This window comes from Hermetia illucens, chromosome 4 (genome assembly GCF_905115235.1).
Source record: "Hermetia illucens chromosome 4, iHerIll2.2.curated.20191125, whole genome shotgun sequence".
NCBI classification, from domain to species: domain Eukaryota; kingdom Metazoa; phylum Arthropoda; class Insecta; order Diptera; family Stratiomyidae; genus Hermetia; species Hermetia illucens.
In genome coordinates, this window is record NC_051852.1 from 22015599 (window position 1) to 22033583 (window position 17985).

Genomic DNA, 17985 nt, shown 5'->3' on the forward strand with positions numbered 1-17985 from the left:
GATATGGGATTGTATCGACTTTGAAAAAATTGCGAGAGAGATGTCTTCCATGGTATGGTCACGCAATTCGCGCGGATGGAAACTCACTTGCCAAGATTGATCTGAAAGGCTGGCCGAAACAATTTTGGCTTGATACGCCGCATGCAGATCTGAGAGAGCTAAACTGTGTAATCGATCAAGACGAGCCGACTCCGCTTATGAACGGATAAAATCCTGAAGAAGACAGCACCGGAATAGACTTCCAGGTTTTTTATTTAAATGCGGTGTCCTTTGCAAGTACCGTGGTCTGTAGTGAGATGTGGCTCATATTCTCAGTTCCGGGTCGTGGTGAAGAAGAATTACAAAAAGCGAAAACCCAAGCACCATGATCCATATCCTGCAAGCAAGCATGCAGAGTGCGACTAATTGTCACCTGATAGGGCAGATATTGCAAGAAAGAAGAGTTGAATTATTGCTTCTCAGCGAGCAGTAATTTCGATATATCTGGTACTGCTGCCATTTGGGGCGAGATACGGTTATGGTGCGAGTGAGGGTCCATGGTTGAGGGGATGGGTTTGTTTATTCGGAGGAGACTTTAACGTCAAAACCCTCGAATGGGGAATGCCGCAACCAGATTCTGGAGGTACACATATTTTGGAGATGGCTATTAAAACAGGACTTATTGTTCTAAATATCAGTAGCACTCCCGACATTCCGACGTCCTGGTTGCAAAGCCACTGTCCTTGATGTGACCTTTGCTACGGAGTCTTTAGTGTCAGCGGTCCAACGATGCAAGGTACTAGAAGATTTCACGGCCAGTGATCATCAGTACATTTCGTTCGAAGTGACAAATGGCTCCTTTCAATGAATTGTCGTCTGGCAAACACCTACCGGGTGGAACATCGGGGAAATCGACGTTGGAAAATTTGTCAAAACTCTCTCACGAGGGGTAAATGAGCGAAATGAGCGACAAGACCCAGGCGCGGAGAGAAGAACTGAGCCTTACCACTGCAGTTTGCAATGCATCGGCGCCTCAAAAGAAACTTCGTCTCGCGATATTACCTCTGTACTGACGAACGGCTGAGAGTCTACGAAGGAACAGCCTCAGATTTCGGCGGGATGCTTTGCGTGCAAGAGGTCAAGATGAGGTAATTCTTATATCCGTTAATATAAGACAGGGGAAAAAGAACACCGCTACGAAATCAACAGGCAGAAAGGTCGCCGCTGGGAACAGTTAATCAGTTATAGTCAAAGGTCATACCCGTGAGGTCATTCCCTATCCGTGGCGTTGTTGACGTTTCAGTAGCAATAAAGTTTCAAAATTTGCAGGTTGATAGCCCACAAATTTTTATCCCTTTTAGTCGCTTCTCGCGACAAGTAGGGAAGACTTTGAGGGTATTCTTAAGCCGATTTTCACAGGGCAGCGTATAAGCTCGGGCCCTTTGATCGCCTTGTCCCATGGAAGCAGTGAAGATGGGAGAAATCGTCCAGGTTATTTTTCCTGTGACGCTAACGATAACAGATTGAGAACTGAGGAATGTCTACTCTTCACTGTAAAGGAACTAGAGTAGGCGGCCTTGTTCTTGAAGTACAGAAAAGCGCTAGGACCGAATGACTGGAAGTCGAACTTGCTAGTTAGCGCATTCAACGCGTGTTTAACAGCGGGCGTTTTTCACTCACCCTGGGAGGTTGCGAGGCTTGTGCTGATAAATAAGGGCAAAGGCGACCCTGACCAAGTAGAGACTGACAGATGCAATACGTGCTGCGGGTAACTATTTAACAACACAATATGGATTTAGAACGGGACAATCAACAATTGATGTGATTGAGGAAGTGGTTTAAGTGGGGAAACAAACTGAGGAACACAGTCGCCACTGTCGACGAGTGGTGTTCGTAACAAACGCCTTCAATGCTGCGGAGTGGTGCCACATGCTTAAGGCACTGCAAACTCGTTTTCACACTCCAGGCTACCTAATGCGGATATTGAGAGACTATTTAAAGGACGGTGCCCTGCTCTAAGGGACCCGGGGAGGACAGCGCCAAATGAAGGCTACACCGATCTTTCTTGGGCAGGGCTTTTGGAACGCCTTATACGATAGTCTTCTGTGACTCGAAATGCCTGAAGAATTGCATCTGGGCGGATACAAGGACGATGTTGCTACACTGGTTACGACACGTACGGTTGAGCAAGCTCAGCACATACTGGAAATGATGATGCGGCGAGTTAGCAGATGGATGGTTGAATATGGATTCTCCTTGGATCTAGAGAAAACCGTAGGAAAGGGTTCCAACAGTCCTTCGTATTCAGGTTGGTGAAACCATAGTCTTGTCGAAGTCGACGCTGAAATACCTTGGCATCATGATAGATACAAGGATGAGCTTTTCCGAGTAAATTCAGAACACCATAGAAAAGGCTGTGGCTGGAATATTTTATCTCTAATTTCGGAGGTCGGCGTCGATTATTGCTGAGTTCGGTTCAGTCCGTCCTTATAGTATGGAGACGTATTGGAAAAGCCTACCGCAATTACATCGTCGAAGGGCTTTGCGAAGTGTGTCCGTTTATTGTACCCTCTCTGAGTTAGCAGTAATGGTGATAACGAGAGTTGTTCCGATCGCTCTCCATGCAGCTAAGCGGAGGTTTATGTACGTTTAGGAAGCCGTCGCTTGTGAAGCCCGTACTCTCTGCGCATGGCGGCAATCTTGTGAGAGAGAATCGAAGGGTAGATGAACCGCGTATCCCATCAAATATGTATAGCCGTGGTTCAATCGAAAGCACGGTGAAATTGACTATTACCTAACCAAGTTCCTTAGCGAACACGCGTATTTTCAATTTTACCTGCACATAATTAAATCATGGGATGACCATCACCTTTCGATGGAAGGGTGTCAAATGTCTCCGGGCACCATAATTGAGGCTATGCTGCATAGCGAGGACATCTGGAGCCAAGTGATACGTTACACTCAGGAGATTCGTAAGACGAAAAAGAGGGAGGTGGATAGGGGGGATGTCAATGTAGCCTCTTGAACCACGGTGTTTTGCTCCTACACTGAATAGGCCTAGGCTGAGTAATGTGTCAAACGGTTTCGGGTTCGGGTCCTAGACGCATCCGGGGGTTGTTTTACCCGGTAGTCTGTCTGGAACAGGAATTCGGCACTTTGTGCTTAAGCTGTTCACCTCTTTTTTTTTCAATAGAAAAGCGCTGCAAGAAGTTTGATACGTCAGTTCCTAATTTGTCGTTTTTGGTACACAATATTTACATGTGTATCTTTCACACTTTAATTAATTTTCATTGTTTTTTATTTGCCATCGTCTGAACTATCTTTCGCCACCTCCGGCTTAATGTAGTCCCTCTGTTTACCCACTAATTCATTAAAATTTTCATTTCTTGCCGAAAGTCTTCCAAAAATAGACATGGCCAGATATCAGCCCCACATAGTTGCGGAAGTAACTGAACACTAATGCGTTTGGGAAATCCCACTACAACCATATCTTGCTTTGAGCGCATACTTTTTGTTTTACAACGTCCGCGGTGTTTCGAATTTACGAAATGATATCAAGATAGAAGATCAGGCCCCCAAGAGCCCACAACAAGGTCTTTGAGGCAATTTGCAGCTTAAATAGTTGCCGCTCCAAAATCCATATTGCCAGGGCCAAATAGCTTGGGATTCGAGTGCGTGCGCACCAAAGTAGCTACAATAGCGAAAATTGCTGCGTGGAAAATGACTGGAGAATCTTTTTATGGATGGGGCTTTGTAGCAAAAAATTTTATGGAAAAAATCGGTCAAGTGGATAGTGGGAAAAATTGTTTCGCAGAAATGTGGAGGCAACTTTTTTAATGGGGTCTAATTTCGAACTTTTAGTTGTAAGAAGAATTTCAAATTGTTAAAGTCACATTCGTCACGCCCGGTGATATCACACTAGTCGATGGTGATATCAAACATTCACTATGAATAATTTGGAACGATTTCTTTTCTAGAATGAAAATGATATCATAACTAGATACCAACAAAAAGCGATTCATGGCCACAAACTTGCCCAGTAAAGAGCACCGCCCCAAACTGCATCTTTTTTATTAATAACCGATTCCAGTCCTGGCTATCTCAATCTCTCAATTCCACCATATCACTTCAAGTACCTTCTGGGGACCATCTTTATCAATGATTCCCAATTAACAGCTGTAATGGATTCGGACCAGATTGTATACAAACTGGAGTTGGACTGTCGTCATCAGTGCCTGCCTGTCTTTACATAACATAGAGTTTCGTCATGGATATATCGTACCCAAAACAACAAGTATCTGATTTGGATAAGTCCAAAAGCAACAGCTTCAAGTGAGACAGAGAAATGAAAGTGCTGGAGATACGAAGCGAGTGAATACCTTCGGTAGCAGCCAAACTCATGGCGGCATTACCCGCGAGCTTTGGGACTGTTTGTAGATTAACTTTGTATAATGAAATGAATCTGATCAATTAATTCGGTAGCTGGGGTATTGAGTGCCTTGAAAATACATGCTGGGATATGTGATTGTCTACACTTAGTATGTTGCGTTATCGGGAATAATGAAGGTTGGTTATAATTTGAAGCTTTGGTATGCAGAATACTCGTATCTTACCTTTCAGAATAAGGATTAATAAAAACTAAAAAAAATCTTTTAAAGAAAAAACATCACGTTAAATAGATGACCTTATACCACCCCGGAGCTTCAAGGATCGATTTTCGTGGAAATAAAGTTCACATCTATTGGTTTTGAATTAATTGCCATATTCAATTTTTGTTTAGGGATTTAGGAGTTTTAAGTCCGCATTAGCCTACTTAACGCCGAAACTCCAGCTGCAGTCTTGTTCGTTTCTCATTTGATTTGCTCAAAAAAGCTCACCCTTGAGTCAATAGTACTTTACCGCCGAACGATATGGGACGCATCGTCGGAATTCTCTTTTTGGTCAACATGGCTACTTCGGTTTTTCCCAGTGCAAGGTTGAAATTATGAGTAGTCATCCATCCGCTTTCTCTTCGCGTCAATATGCTGAGTCTGCTTTGCGCCTGTTCGACAGTGCATCCAGAAACAAGCGTCGCGACATCATCTACATAACTGACCAGACGCGACTCTTCTGACATGTTGAGTTTAAGTAGACTATCATAGGTAGCCTTCCAGAGGTCCAGCCCCAGGATGGATCCTTGTGCTACCCCCGGCGTGACCTCCATCTTTCTCTGACCCTCTAGTGTTTCATAGAGCAGGGAGTGGTTCCTCAGATAGTCCCTCAATATCCGTAAGAGATAGCTCCGCACGTGGAAAGTATTGTCTAGTGTGCCTAGAGTGTCTTTCCATCTTACGGAATTAAAGGCGTTTCTGATGTCAAGCGTTACGAGGAGCACCACCCGACGAGTTCGGCGGTTATGTGCCTCTGCTCGTCGAACGGCATCCACGACTTGCATGACAGCATCAACTGTGGACCTAAAACCGAACTGCAGTGGAGATAAGTCTCCAGAAGTGCGTATCGCTTCAACGAGTCTACTTCTGATGAGCTTTTCGAGCTCTTTTCCAGCAGTGTCAAGCATACAAACTAGGCGGTATGAATACGGCAACTCGGGGTCGCCTTTCCCTTTGCTGATCAGCGTAAGCCTCATCTTCCAACGAGCAGGGAAAATGCCCTCTGACAGGCAAGCGTTGAATGCGCCGGGCAGTAGGTCTGGCCGGTGTTGAAATACCAGTTTGTATACCTCTGCTGGAATACCATCGGGTCCTGGGATCTTCTTACTTTTCATAGAGAGGTCTGCCTGTTCCAAAAGTGGACAGTCCTCGGCGCTCTCTCCCATACGGAGTGCGCAGGGAATAGTGCTCGTACAATGCGGTGCATCTACTCGGCCTTAAGTGAAGTGGGTTTCCGCAGAACCCCGATTTTTCGGGTTTATCAGTTTGCCTGGGCGCCGGAACGTTGGGGTGAATCCGGTGTTTAGAATTACCAGTCCTGTTCTCGAGGTCATTTCCAGAATTCGTTTCCCTCTGGAGTCTGTGTGAGTCACTGATGAGTACTAAGTCAGCGTTGGTGTCCACAGCGAACTGCGCTAGCAACTCGTAGCCTGTTGCACTCCAGTGCATATTGATTTGTAGGATACGAACCATGTTGACCGCGTTCTAGCTCTTTCCAGTTCTGCTTTGAAGACTGGACACCGCCCGAGCCCGGAATGTGCGCAACGTCCTCATCAGACGCACCACGGTCCCTGCATAGGGCGCAGCTTTCCTTTTCATTGCAGGTATTCGCTTTATGGCCTAACTGAACTCATTTACCCTTGCCCTTCTGTTGCAAACGTGTGCTCATAATCCAAAACATCCATACCATCTGATTTTCTTGCTGTTTAGAAGCTTCCTCGCGTATTGAGCTGGAAATAGGCTTGTTGTTTGAGGAGCAGGTTAAGGTTCTTCCTTTGGTGTCTCAAGTTTTTTGCGGTATTTGTAGAATATCTTGCTGGTTATAGATATTTCGCCAATCTTTGACGCGGCTGCAATAGTTAGTGAGGTATCTATTGGTTGGTTGGGCCACTCTTTCCAGGATCTTTATTATAGTTTCACTTTACCTCAACTCTGATATATTCATTTTAGTACAGTGACAAGATAAAGAACGGAATGGAGGAGCCCAATTAGCGCTGTAGTGCTATGTTTTGATGCCACAAACTTCTAAGACCGTGACTGTTGTTATGAGAGCACGTAAGCCGGCTCGGATTTGCAGCATTCACGAAGGAAAGCAGCTCTTTCACCCTGCAGCTAGAAATCTCTCTAAGGTCCCCAAAGAATGGTTTACCCACTGTCTGCAGTCTGAATCTAGCCAGAGCTGGACAATCGCAGAGGAAGTGCATGAGGGATTCTCTTTCTTTTCCGCAGCTTCGGCAATGCGAATTGTAGGATATACCTAGCCTTGGCGACATGGTCTCCTATGGGCCAGTCCCCGTGTAGACCGCTGTAATCTTGAATGCATTTGCACGCGTTTGGCATAGGAGCTCTCGTGACCGGGCTATGTTATAAGCGAGCCAAATCCTCCTTGGCTTGACACAGCTGGTAAGCCTTCCACTTCGAAGGCTCGCGGCTACTAAGCAGTGCGAGTAGACTCCGCTCTTGACAGTCGTCAGCGAGACATCGACTGTATCGGCCGAAGGGCTGCCCAGAACGGAGCCTCGCCTGGCCAATCCGTCAGCCCGCTCATCCTCCTCTATACTGGGAACCCAGAGGAGGGTGACCTTGAGCATTTCGGCCAGACTGTTCAGTGCGTATCTACGCTGCCCCACCAGCCTGGAGGATTTCATCGCTGAGTACAAGGCCTTGATGGCCGCTTGGCTGTCGGTCAGAATGGCTATGTTACGCTAAGGGCTCGGATCAGCCATCGACAAACTTCCAATATCGTCAGTACTTTCGCTTGGAATGCACTGGCGAAACCTGGAAGACCATATCACTCGGATGCACTGATGCAGGAGTACATTGAGAGTATCTACCGGGCAGGACTGCAGAGCCCCATTAGGACTTGCACACGCGGTTCTTTGAATCCTATTAAGTTTCATCCTATTGTATTTCTTGCTAGGATTGGACGCACCACATCTGTGTACATCCAGAGAACTATACCAACCGGCCAGAGACCCCATTTCTCTGCAAAGGTTCTCTTGCAGGCATAGAAGGCTATACAGGCTTTCTTAACCCTCAGTTCTATGTGCAATCTCCAATTTAGTTTTGGACCTAGGATTATACCCACATACTTTACGTTGGAGGAAAGAACCAATCTTTGTTCATTCAGCCGTGGTAAGTGGGATTCAGGTATCCTTGGTGGTGAATAGCAATGGTTCCGTTTTGGTTGAGTTTATGCCGAGTCGACATCTTGCGGCTCACAGGCCCACAGGCAACCCTCCTTCCGTGACGCTCATAATGGGCGGAAACATCCCTGACACTAATACCATCAAGTCGTCGACATACGCCACTACTTTCACCCCACCGCTGTCCAATATTCGTAAAATTGGGGGGTGTGGCTCTGTTTACAGCTCTGGTCAAGTGGTTAAGTCAAGTCAAGTTGCCTCCCAGATCCGACCGGATTATCCTGGTACTTAGCATGGATATCATCCAATGCGTAAAATATCCCTCAATCCAATATTAATCATGGGTTCCTTGGTGGCGTTGGGACTAACATTGTTGAAAGCTCCCTCTATATCCAAGAAGGCAGCTAAGGTGTACTGCTTGTACTGCAGTGATCGCTCAAACGTTTCAAATTCCTCGTGGAGAGCGGCTTCCGTGAATTTTCCTTTGACGTTCTTAAGTTGATATCCAGGACGCGCTCTAGGGTCTTCAGTAAGAAAGAGGTGAGGCTGATTGTTCGAAAGTCCTTCGCGGAGTCATGGCCGTACCTGTCCCGCTTTCGGTATGAAAACCACTCGTGCGCGTCTCCAGCACTATGGTACGTATAGTAAAGAGATGCAACTCCAGTAAATCTCAACAAGCCACGGCACAATCCTTTCCTGCTGCTTCTGTAGGATGATTGGCATTATGCCGTCTGGGCCCGGAGTATTATATGTAGAGAAGCTGTTTATAGCCTAGCCGATCAAATCCACAGTAATTACCGATTTGATTGATTTGCACGGCTGGAGCGGCCGTAAACCATCCAAGCAAGACTCTGATTCACAGTCTTCCTCGCGGACGGAAAAGTGCGTCTGAACCAAGGTTTCACCAGAAGATTCCGTCTAGCAGCCTTCAGACTTTTCAAGAAAGGATGAGGTCTTATGGTCATTGCACAGAATTTGGCTGAGCCTCGCGGATTCGCTGGTGCTTTCGATGGCAATAGTGCAACCAAGACCGCCTCTTGGCAGTTTTGATGGTCGACTTGTACTTCTTTAGACAGTCGTTTTATGATTTCCCTGGTCAGCTTCCTGGGTCTGAAGAGATCTTCATTCCACCACCGTGGTAGTGTCTTCTTGCTGTACTTATTAGGACACGATACTTTAAAGATGGTATCAAACGCCTTTTTCAGAGCCCCGACCTTTGACTCCAGTTCGTCGGTCGTCGCCAGTCTTATCAATTTGGGGACCGGAGAGTTTGTTTTTAATTACTTGACCAAACTTTCTCCAGTGGATACTCCTGAAGGGTTTGGAGAGCTCCGCCGCGAGATCTAGACTGAAAAGTATCCAACTGTGATCTGAGAAGGATCTCGGGTTAGACACTCCCCAGTTCTCCACTCTAAGAATCCCAATGTCGGTTGTTAGGGTGATATCAAGGACCTCTTTCCGAGCTAGGAAAATGGAAGTTTGGTGTACTGCCCCTGTTACACACCGATAGGTTTGAAGTAATAATAAAATCAACGAATGGCTCATTTCTGTCGTTGATTTCCGAGTTGCCCCAAAGCGTATGCGTTTCATTCGCGTCGCAGCCTATCAACAGGTTTATCTTCTTTGTTGCAATGGTGGGTCGTGTGCCATGTAAGCCGAGAAAATATTCACGTACTCTCCCCCGCCCCCACTTCTGCCTTCGACCCCTTTGATGGTTCGGTCGCCTCCGACCCAAGGCTACTGTATTAGCGCGATGTCGATGTCTTCCTTTCGGAGGAAGAAAAGCACTTCGAGTTCTGCAGATTTATTTGCGTTACCTTCAGCATGATGTGCTTTCGTGGGGGTTCTTGGCTCGGCAGCTGACTGTTGTTGCGTACTTTTCTTCAGATATTGCTTAGCATCTGAGCTCTTGGCCACTTTGCTTCACTTGTGATCTTCCTCGACCTCGTCTTGAGATCGATTGCATTTCAGAGAGATGGGTTTAGCCTTCTGCTCGTCTGCCACGGGTTTGCTGTTGTATTCCTCAATAATCGCCTAGCATTTAGCGAGGTCTCCGCATGGACCACGCAGCCCTCGGCGTATGCTGTTCCATCTTGGCTTGGGATCCTATTAGCACCTTCTTCAGTGAAGGGAGGACGATCCCCGAGCTATTGCTTCGGTCCATCCCTCCCGCCCAGATCTACTTGCCCCTAAAGCTGCCATGCAGGTCTTGTTGGGTGTTCCTCCTCTTGATCTGGAGGTAGTCCGGCGTGCCACGGCCTACAGGATCAGGAGGGGCGTACCTTTGCTGCAAACCGATCTAGTTAGTGTTAATCAGGTTGGAAGGCTAGGGCCGCTTGCGGTCAAAAAGGTGTTAGACGAGAGTGTAACATCTAAGTGGCAGCTTAGATGGGATGAATGTGGGAAAGGTCGGGTCACATATAACTACGTCAGATATGTGTCTGCCAGAGGAAGTTCCGTCGTGGACTTTGGGCTTGAGATGGACTTCCACCTGACGGGGTATAGTAGCTTTGAGTTCCTCTTCAAGCGCAACCTTGCCTCCAGTCAGGGCTGTGTTTTATGGGGGGCTGACTCGGAGGACTGGTTACATGTTCTCTGTGTCTGTCCAGCGTACAGTGACATCCGCAATCTAGACGACATGGACGTTCACGTATTGAACGGTATCTTCGATGTTAGCCAGTGCCTTGGGTGGGACACTTAAATGCGCTAATGCGTTCGCACGTGCTGCCTTCTGACGAAGGAGGGAGCTCCTCGACGCTGCTTCGCTTGCAGCTGATGGGCGGTTCTCCGCCTCGGGCTGATTCCAGTTAACTCGTTGGGGAGTTCCGTCCCCACGTACTCGAGGAGGGCGATCAGACCCGAGTCTGCAAGGGACTTATCTGAAGTGGCTCTGCCACGAAGCCTCACCGGAGGTTATCTGCTACCATGGGAACCGGGATGGCTCTCTGAGAGCATATGCTCCAGGAGAATTCCTGGAGGATGTGTTCTCGGCCCGGTTATTTGCGGCTGGCCTCCTAGTGGGAGTTTTATGGTGATTGTGTTTATGACGACATTGCGGGCAGGGCTCCTCGGAGCTTAAGCATGGAGTTGCGCTGTACAACTCGGGTGCCCTTAGTTGCAGCAGAGGTGTTAGATAGGCCTCGCATCCATTGGTATGAATGCTGAGCCTGCACTCAGTATAAACCAGGACCGCTGTGCTTGCATGGCGGGGCTCTGATTGTGGTCCCAAAATCAATCTGTGTCCGAAGAGGACCGTGGGATTATGCCTTCACGGCAGGTACTCACGTCAAACCCCCCCAGGACTTTCATGCCCCTAAAGCTGATTGCTTTTATCAAAAAGTGGTCCCCCCCATTCCAAATTTCAAACGAAAATTCGGTCATGATCCTGCAGCGACTATTTTCTCGGTAAATGATTTTTCGTCCTTTCATTCGTAACTGGAGAGTATCTTACTTGAATTCGACTCCATGTTAATACATTGTGCGTGACAGTGTTGATGTCTGCAAGAGTGTATTCCATTTCCCACGTACACGCAAGTAACTGGTCAGAAATTTATTGTTTATGATTTGTTGCCATAAGGACGGGGAATGTGTACGAGGACAAGGTAACAACTGAAAGTTAACAGTCAGCCGGTTAACACACAACTCAGTAAGGCAGTCAGTCATTCAGTCAACTCTTGGACGAACCCTCAGAACAAGGAGCTTCCTCATCGCCTTGGCACGTTTGTATCTAAAACGTTGTAGATACTTGTGACAGGTTCAGATGGATGGCAGACACAATGGCTCACACTATGAACGTAGCCCCAATATAGTCGGTGGCTCGGTACTAGTAGACTGAATCTTCGGGTCAGCTTGTGGGGTTTGTTAGTCTACTGGTCGGATCCGCCTGCTTGCTTGCTAGCCGCTGACTATGTAGCCATCCAGCTGGCGGGCCATGTTCGTTTCGTTTGTCTGTTGCACGGCATGTTGTGTTGTGGCTTATTCTTCGTTGTCGACAACGACGGCGTCGGCGAAAACTTAATGACATCAGACCCGCAAGTTACTTAGTTAGTCGACGGCGGGTTTTTATCGAATGAAGTAATGCCTTCAGTAGATACTTTCGCGGTTCGCGTTGCGAGTAAAATTAGTTCACCAGAACTTCACGGTGGCTTAGGGAAATAGGAGCGTGTCATGTATACCTTGATTCTATGAATCTAGAACTAGTGAAGTATCTTCATTTTGTTTCCGGCGTTGTCGTTACGGCTATTTTGCTAGATAAGTGGTTTTAAGACGGTTTAGGTATTGAGTCAGCTTCCTCGGTACTTCGGTGCAGTTTAGTACTAGTCCGAGGGTTCGTGGTGGTCTTTTTTGTGTACGCGTGCTTGCTTTTTAGCCATTTACTCTCGCGCGAAATCAAGTTGCTGCGCTATTTTATCTCGCGTAACTTCGCGTTCCATTCATTAACACACACATTCGGGCTGGAATCTTGAGTTTTTTTCGGATATAAACATACTTTCTGGTTTTCATTACTCAATTTTGGATATGCATGCACATTTATCCGCTCCCGGAGTCTTACCTGTTTGCGTTAGCATCTGATAATCGCTCGCTTTTGTAGGACGGTTAGTGATAGTTGTATCCGATAGCACCGCAAAGAGGGTGCGATATAATCCACAGTGCCATCAAATTTGATAATAATTGTAATTGTTTTTAGTCCTATTGTGGGGAGTGCTTAATCGAGTGAAAGTAAGCAACGGTGATCGTGCAAGTTTGCCGGTTGACATGTGAAAAGTTTGAGATGCGAATTCAAGTGAGACAATTTTGACTCGTTCCCAAACCAGCTTGTTTTCTACTTCACTCCACCTGTGGCTGCAGCTTTATGAGAATTCCACTGAATCGGGGGTTGCTAATCCACCCCTAAAAGGTACGCAAAACAATCTCCCAGTTTCACCTTTCACTTTCTTGTAATTCTCCCCGACTTCGGTTTGGCAAGAGTGGTTGGTCGATTAAGTTGCAATTACAGGTATCTGAGTGTTTACGCCACATTGTAATGTTAACTGCAACGTGAAACAATTACTCGATATTTCTAACTTCGACATTACAGTGTTGGAGGCACTAATAGCTTTCCTATTGCTTCGTATGCCGCAACTCCTGACGTTGTTAGCCAAGCGGTCTTTGATTCGAAACACATGACGAAAATCAATGAACTGATTTCCCTGAGGGTGTAATGATCACAGTATTTCCAGAGGCATTTGCCATAAAGACAAGTACTTAGCCGAAGGGAGGACTCTAGTTTGTCTACTTTCGGATAATTATCCTCCAATTCCTATATTTAGAGAAATCAATTTCAATTGTGCTGATTGGAGGACCGGGTCCGAGTAATTTGGCCATTTCTTGATGTTTATTCCGCTGTATCTGCTGGAGTGCTATTTTTATCTGGGATATCATCAGCTACTTTAGAATTCACTTTAATTTTGCGCTTTTGTTTACAATGCCGCGAACATGTTGTAATGTATATTGTTTACTTGTTCTTCCGTTCTTTGTTGTTCCTACTTTTTGAGGTTCGTACAATGAACCGTGTAATTCGCGAATACGAAATTTGACTTGGTAATCATTCGCCGACAGGTGTGAATCGATTAGGTGAATTTATTCATTTTTTTCCTTAGCCGACATGAAGAACGGGGTTTTTGAATGCTATGAGAATTGAATGTTGATATGTGTCTTGGCGGTAGGTACATGATTTAAGGGAGGAATGTTCCATCAGGAGTGAAAATGGGGGTTGGAATTAAGAATTAGCTAATTTAACACAATACCGCCAAGAGGCGGTCTTGGCTGGACTATTGTGAGAACATCGAAAGCACTAATGAATCCGCGAGGTGCAGTAAGATTCTTTCCAAGGAACATAAGAGCCCATCCTTCCTTAAAAAGTCGGAAGGCTCCTGGACGGAATCTTCTAGCGAAGCCTTGGAGCTGCTGGTTCAAACGCACTTTCCCTCCAGCAAGGAGGACTGCGAGTCAGAATCTTGCTTGGAGGGTTTGCGGCAACCCCAGCTGTGCGAGACTATCAAATCGGTAATTACCGAGGATAGGATCGGCTGGGCTGTAAACAACTTCTCCGCATACAAATCTCCAGGCCTAGATGGCATAATGCCAGTCATGCTACAGAAGCAGCAGGAAAGGGTTGTGCCGTGGCTTGTTGAGATTTACCGGAGCTGCATCATTTTAGGATATGTACCGTAGTCCTGGAGGCACGCACGAGTGGTTTTCATACCGAAAGCGGGCAGGCGCGGTCATAAGTCCGCGAAGGAGTTTTAACCAATCAGCCTGACCTCTTTCGTGCTGAAGACCCTAGAACGCGTCCTGGACATTCACTTAAGGGCGATTATGGAGAGAACGCCTTTCTCTAAGTCCCAGCATGCCTACCTCAAAGGAAAATCCACAGAAACCGCCCTCCACGGGGTAATTGGCACGGTTGAGTGGTCGCTGTACAAGCAGTATACCCTTGCTGCCTTCTTGGATATAGAAGGAGCTTTTAACAACGTCAGTACCAACGCCATCAAGGAAGCCTTGACCGGTATTGGATTGGAAGGGTATCTCACGCATTGGATTATATCCATGCTGAGTACCAGGATAATCCAATCGGATCTAGCAACCACTTGACCAGAGCTGTGAACAGAGGCACGCCCCAGGGTGGCGCCATCTTACCCGTGCTCTGGTTAATAGTGATGGACAAAAGTTTACGTACATTGGACAGCAGCGGGGTGAAGGTGGTGGCGTATGCCGACGACTTGGTGATATTAGTATCAGGGATGTTTCTGTCCATTATGAGCGACATAATGGAAGGAGCGCGTGCAAATGCATTCAAGATTACGGCGATCTGCATGGGGCACTGGCCCATAGAAGACCATGCCGCTAGGCTCGGCGTGCCCTACAACTCGCATTGCCGAAGCTGCGGAGAAGCAAGGGAAATCCTCATGCACTCTCTCTGCGATTACCCAGTTCTGGCTAGAGTCAAGCTGCGGACACTGGGTAAACCATTCTTTGGGGAGCTCAGAGAGATTTCTAGCTGCAGGATCGGAGAGCCGCTTTCCTTCGTGAATGCTACGGGCTGGCTCTGAAGACCCGAGCCGGTTGAACTCTGCCTCCCTGCTCCCGGTCCGGTCCCGGTCACGGTCTTAGGAGTTTGTGGCATCAAAACGGCGCACCAAAGTGCTAATTGGGCTCCTCGGAGCGACCACTGATACCTACCTACCTACCCTGCCTTGCCATGTGTAAAACCAATCCCTTGACCACCAATTCCTTGTCTATAAAAAAGTACCCTTTCGTGTTGGACTCACCTTCACTCCCTATTTCATATTCTCAGCTTCTCTGTCGTCGTGCACCTGAACTGTTTTTAAATCAGTTCAAATATCCATCTACAATGGCATTTCAGACAAAATGGTTAAGTGTGTCAAATCAGAGTTCCATGAAGACGAAGAAACAGCACCAAAACTTCTAGATACCTAGCTTCCTAGACTAGATAATAGTCGGTTATTGAAATCTGTACAGAGTGGAATTTTTCGGCTCAGGTGCACATTTTCAATAAAAACAGCCAGATTTGGTCGATTTGGGTATTTATTATTATTATTCTGTCAGGGGAAAGTCTAACCGCGCCCTTAAGGATTTATTGTTGCGGGTTATAGTGTACCTCTTCTTTTTTTATTCAGCCTTTGTCCCGTTCACAAGCGGGGTCGGCTCGTCGTGATCGGTTTCGCCATTTGGCTCTATCGAATACCTTATCTGGGTGCAATCTCCAGGCTTTTAAATCCTCATCCAGCGTATCAAGCTATTGTTATTTCGGCCTGCCTTTTGGTCGTTTACCATCGACTCCGATGTTCAGACCAATCTTTGCAAGTGAATTCTTGTTAGCACGAATTGCGTAACCATACCAGCGAAAACGCCTCTTGCAATTTTTCCACGATCGGCGCAACCCCATAACGATCGCGGATATCCTCATTTTGGATGTGATCAAAACGTGTCACGCCACTAGTCCAACGTAACATCTTCGTTTCCATTACCGCAAAACGCCGTTCATTGTCTTTTATTGTTGGCCAACACTCAGAACCATAGAGAGCGACTGGATAGACAACATTGCGGTAACTTTTCGATTTGAGGCGTTCGTTGATACGTCGATTACAAAGAACACCAGTTGTGGAACGCCATTTCATCCAGGTTGCGTTAATGCATGAAGCAATTTAAGAACACAGTTCTCCATTGGCTGATAGCGTTTGACCCGAGGTATTTAAATCGCTCAGTTCTGGGTTGATCACTGCTGCTGACAGTGATTGTTCCTGTTTCATGGGGATCGGTTGTCAAAAATTCAATTTTGTTTAGATTCAATCTGAGACCGTGTTGCATGAGGCGATCATTCCATTTTTGGACAAGTTGCTCGGGATCATTTTTGTTATCAGCTGCTAGAAAAACATCTATAATAGCATTTCAGACAAAAGTTTTAAGTGTTCCAAATCCAGTTCCATGAAGACTAAGCAATAGCACCAAAACGTCTACATACCCTTAACAAAATTATCCTTAGGCTAGAAAACAGTGAGTTATTAAGATCTGTGCAAAGTGCAACTTTTCAACTCAGGTGCAGGTGTAGGTCTTCAACAAAAACGGTCAGACTTGGTCGATTTTGGTATGACGAAGAGCTTAGATCATAGATGGCCATTTGCTGAAGTATCCTACGATCTTCTTCGGGCCATCCTCCAGTGATAATGAAAAATTCCAAATGTCTAAAACCCAGTGAAAATTTTGGTATGTTGAGGATCAAATAACTAGTTAAAATTTTAGGAAGTATATTAATATTAATTTGCCAGCAAAAATAGTGTAGCAAAGTGAAATCGATGTAAAGAAAGCTCTCGAGATTTCAAGTGAGATGTTATTAGTTCTCACAATAAAACGCTCCACCCCCTGTGAACAAAAATAAAGCCAATACTTAAGCCACTTGATAAGATCTAACAGCTGTTTCTTATTTACCTCCTAATAAGAAGAACATGCCAAAAATAGGTCTCCTCAGCAGCAGCAGCTATTAGCAGCGTCCGACTACTCACTTTGGAAGATTGCCAAAGGAACGAAGTTTTCACAGTAACTTCCTGGAGAGGGTGTGGCATTTACTATTTATCTAAACCCTAAAACGATGTGAGGAACTTAACAAGAACAACCAAAAAGGATAAAGCAAGCACCCTTTGCAGAGGCTCCCGCAAAAGCAGCAGCACCAAAAAAAGGAGCACTAGCTCGTGCTTAACCAACCACAAGCCAGCCTAACACCCACAACGCAACGAAGCAATCACCAGAGACACAGCTGCCAGCGACGGAAGCAGGAAAGGAAATGAACGGAAGTAGCTTGAAGAATTCCAGGTGTAGGAAAACCTTTGAATCATTTTAAACAAATAAAACAGAACATTTCTGGTGTTCTTCCCGATAATTGGTTAATTAAGTTAGACGATTCCCACCAATTCATTACCAAAACCGCCGAAGACCCAAGGCCAAGAAAATCTTGGTGGCGAATAATAATAAGTTCTCCACTTACATCCCTCCCTCCGAAAACTGTCTCTCGGCTCAAATCGCTGAAGAACGGTCCAGCGTTATCAATGTTAAGCCCTTCGTCACGACTGGGACAAAAACAATTAATATGTCCGGCTGTATCCCTGGCTGGTCACATTTTACTTGATGTTTTCCGAAAAACATATCAGGTATTGCAATAAATGCTAATATGTTGGTCATGTAGCAACCAATTGCCATTTATCCTATTACTGTGTCAAGTGCAACCAGATTCATGGTCCGGCGAATGCTCCAAAACATCCGGTCAAAAGTTAAAGTTCGTGAATCGCGTTAACAACGACCACCCCGGAAGCTACCGAAACGCCCAAGTTTTGATAGGGCAGTGGCGAGGAGATATGTCCAAGAGCGAGCATCACCTTCCGTCTCATACACATTTAATCCCATTAAGTGCCAAGCCATCCTCATATCAACCCGGCTTTTACACGCCCTGTGTCTGTGTCATTGACAGACGCCCTGCAAAGCCAGCCCCATAATGTATCCAATCCTAATTTCTTCAAATTCTGAAATTGAAACTTGGCCATGGGAATAATAGTAGGATGTGATGTTAACGTCCATCATATTCCAGTTCCAACATCAACGCGACAGTATCAAGACTATTGGAGTATCTGGTTTCCTACCGAATTGCAAATCCTCAATTT

At 46.1% G+C, this 17985-nt stretch overlaps 1 protein-coding gene across 2 annotated transcripts in view; it reads left to right on the forward strand.

Moving 5' to 3' along the window:
- Positions 1-17985, forward strand: part of LOC119653379 (phospholipid-transporting ATPase ID) — a 324122-nt gene that overhangs the window by 60312 nt on the left and 245825 nt on the right. The window contains exon 1 of one of the 2 annotated variants that reach the window (XM_038057924.1): positions 11469-12671. The exons of the other annotated variant lie outside the window; for it this stretch is intronic. The gene's annotated coding sequence lies outside the window, so the exon portion shown is untranslated. Of the gene's footprint in view, positions 1-11468; positions 12672-17985 lie in introns of those variants that run through there. 2 annotated transcript variants of the gene reach the window in all.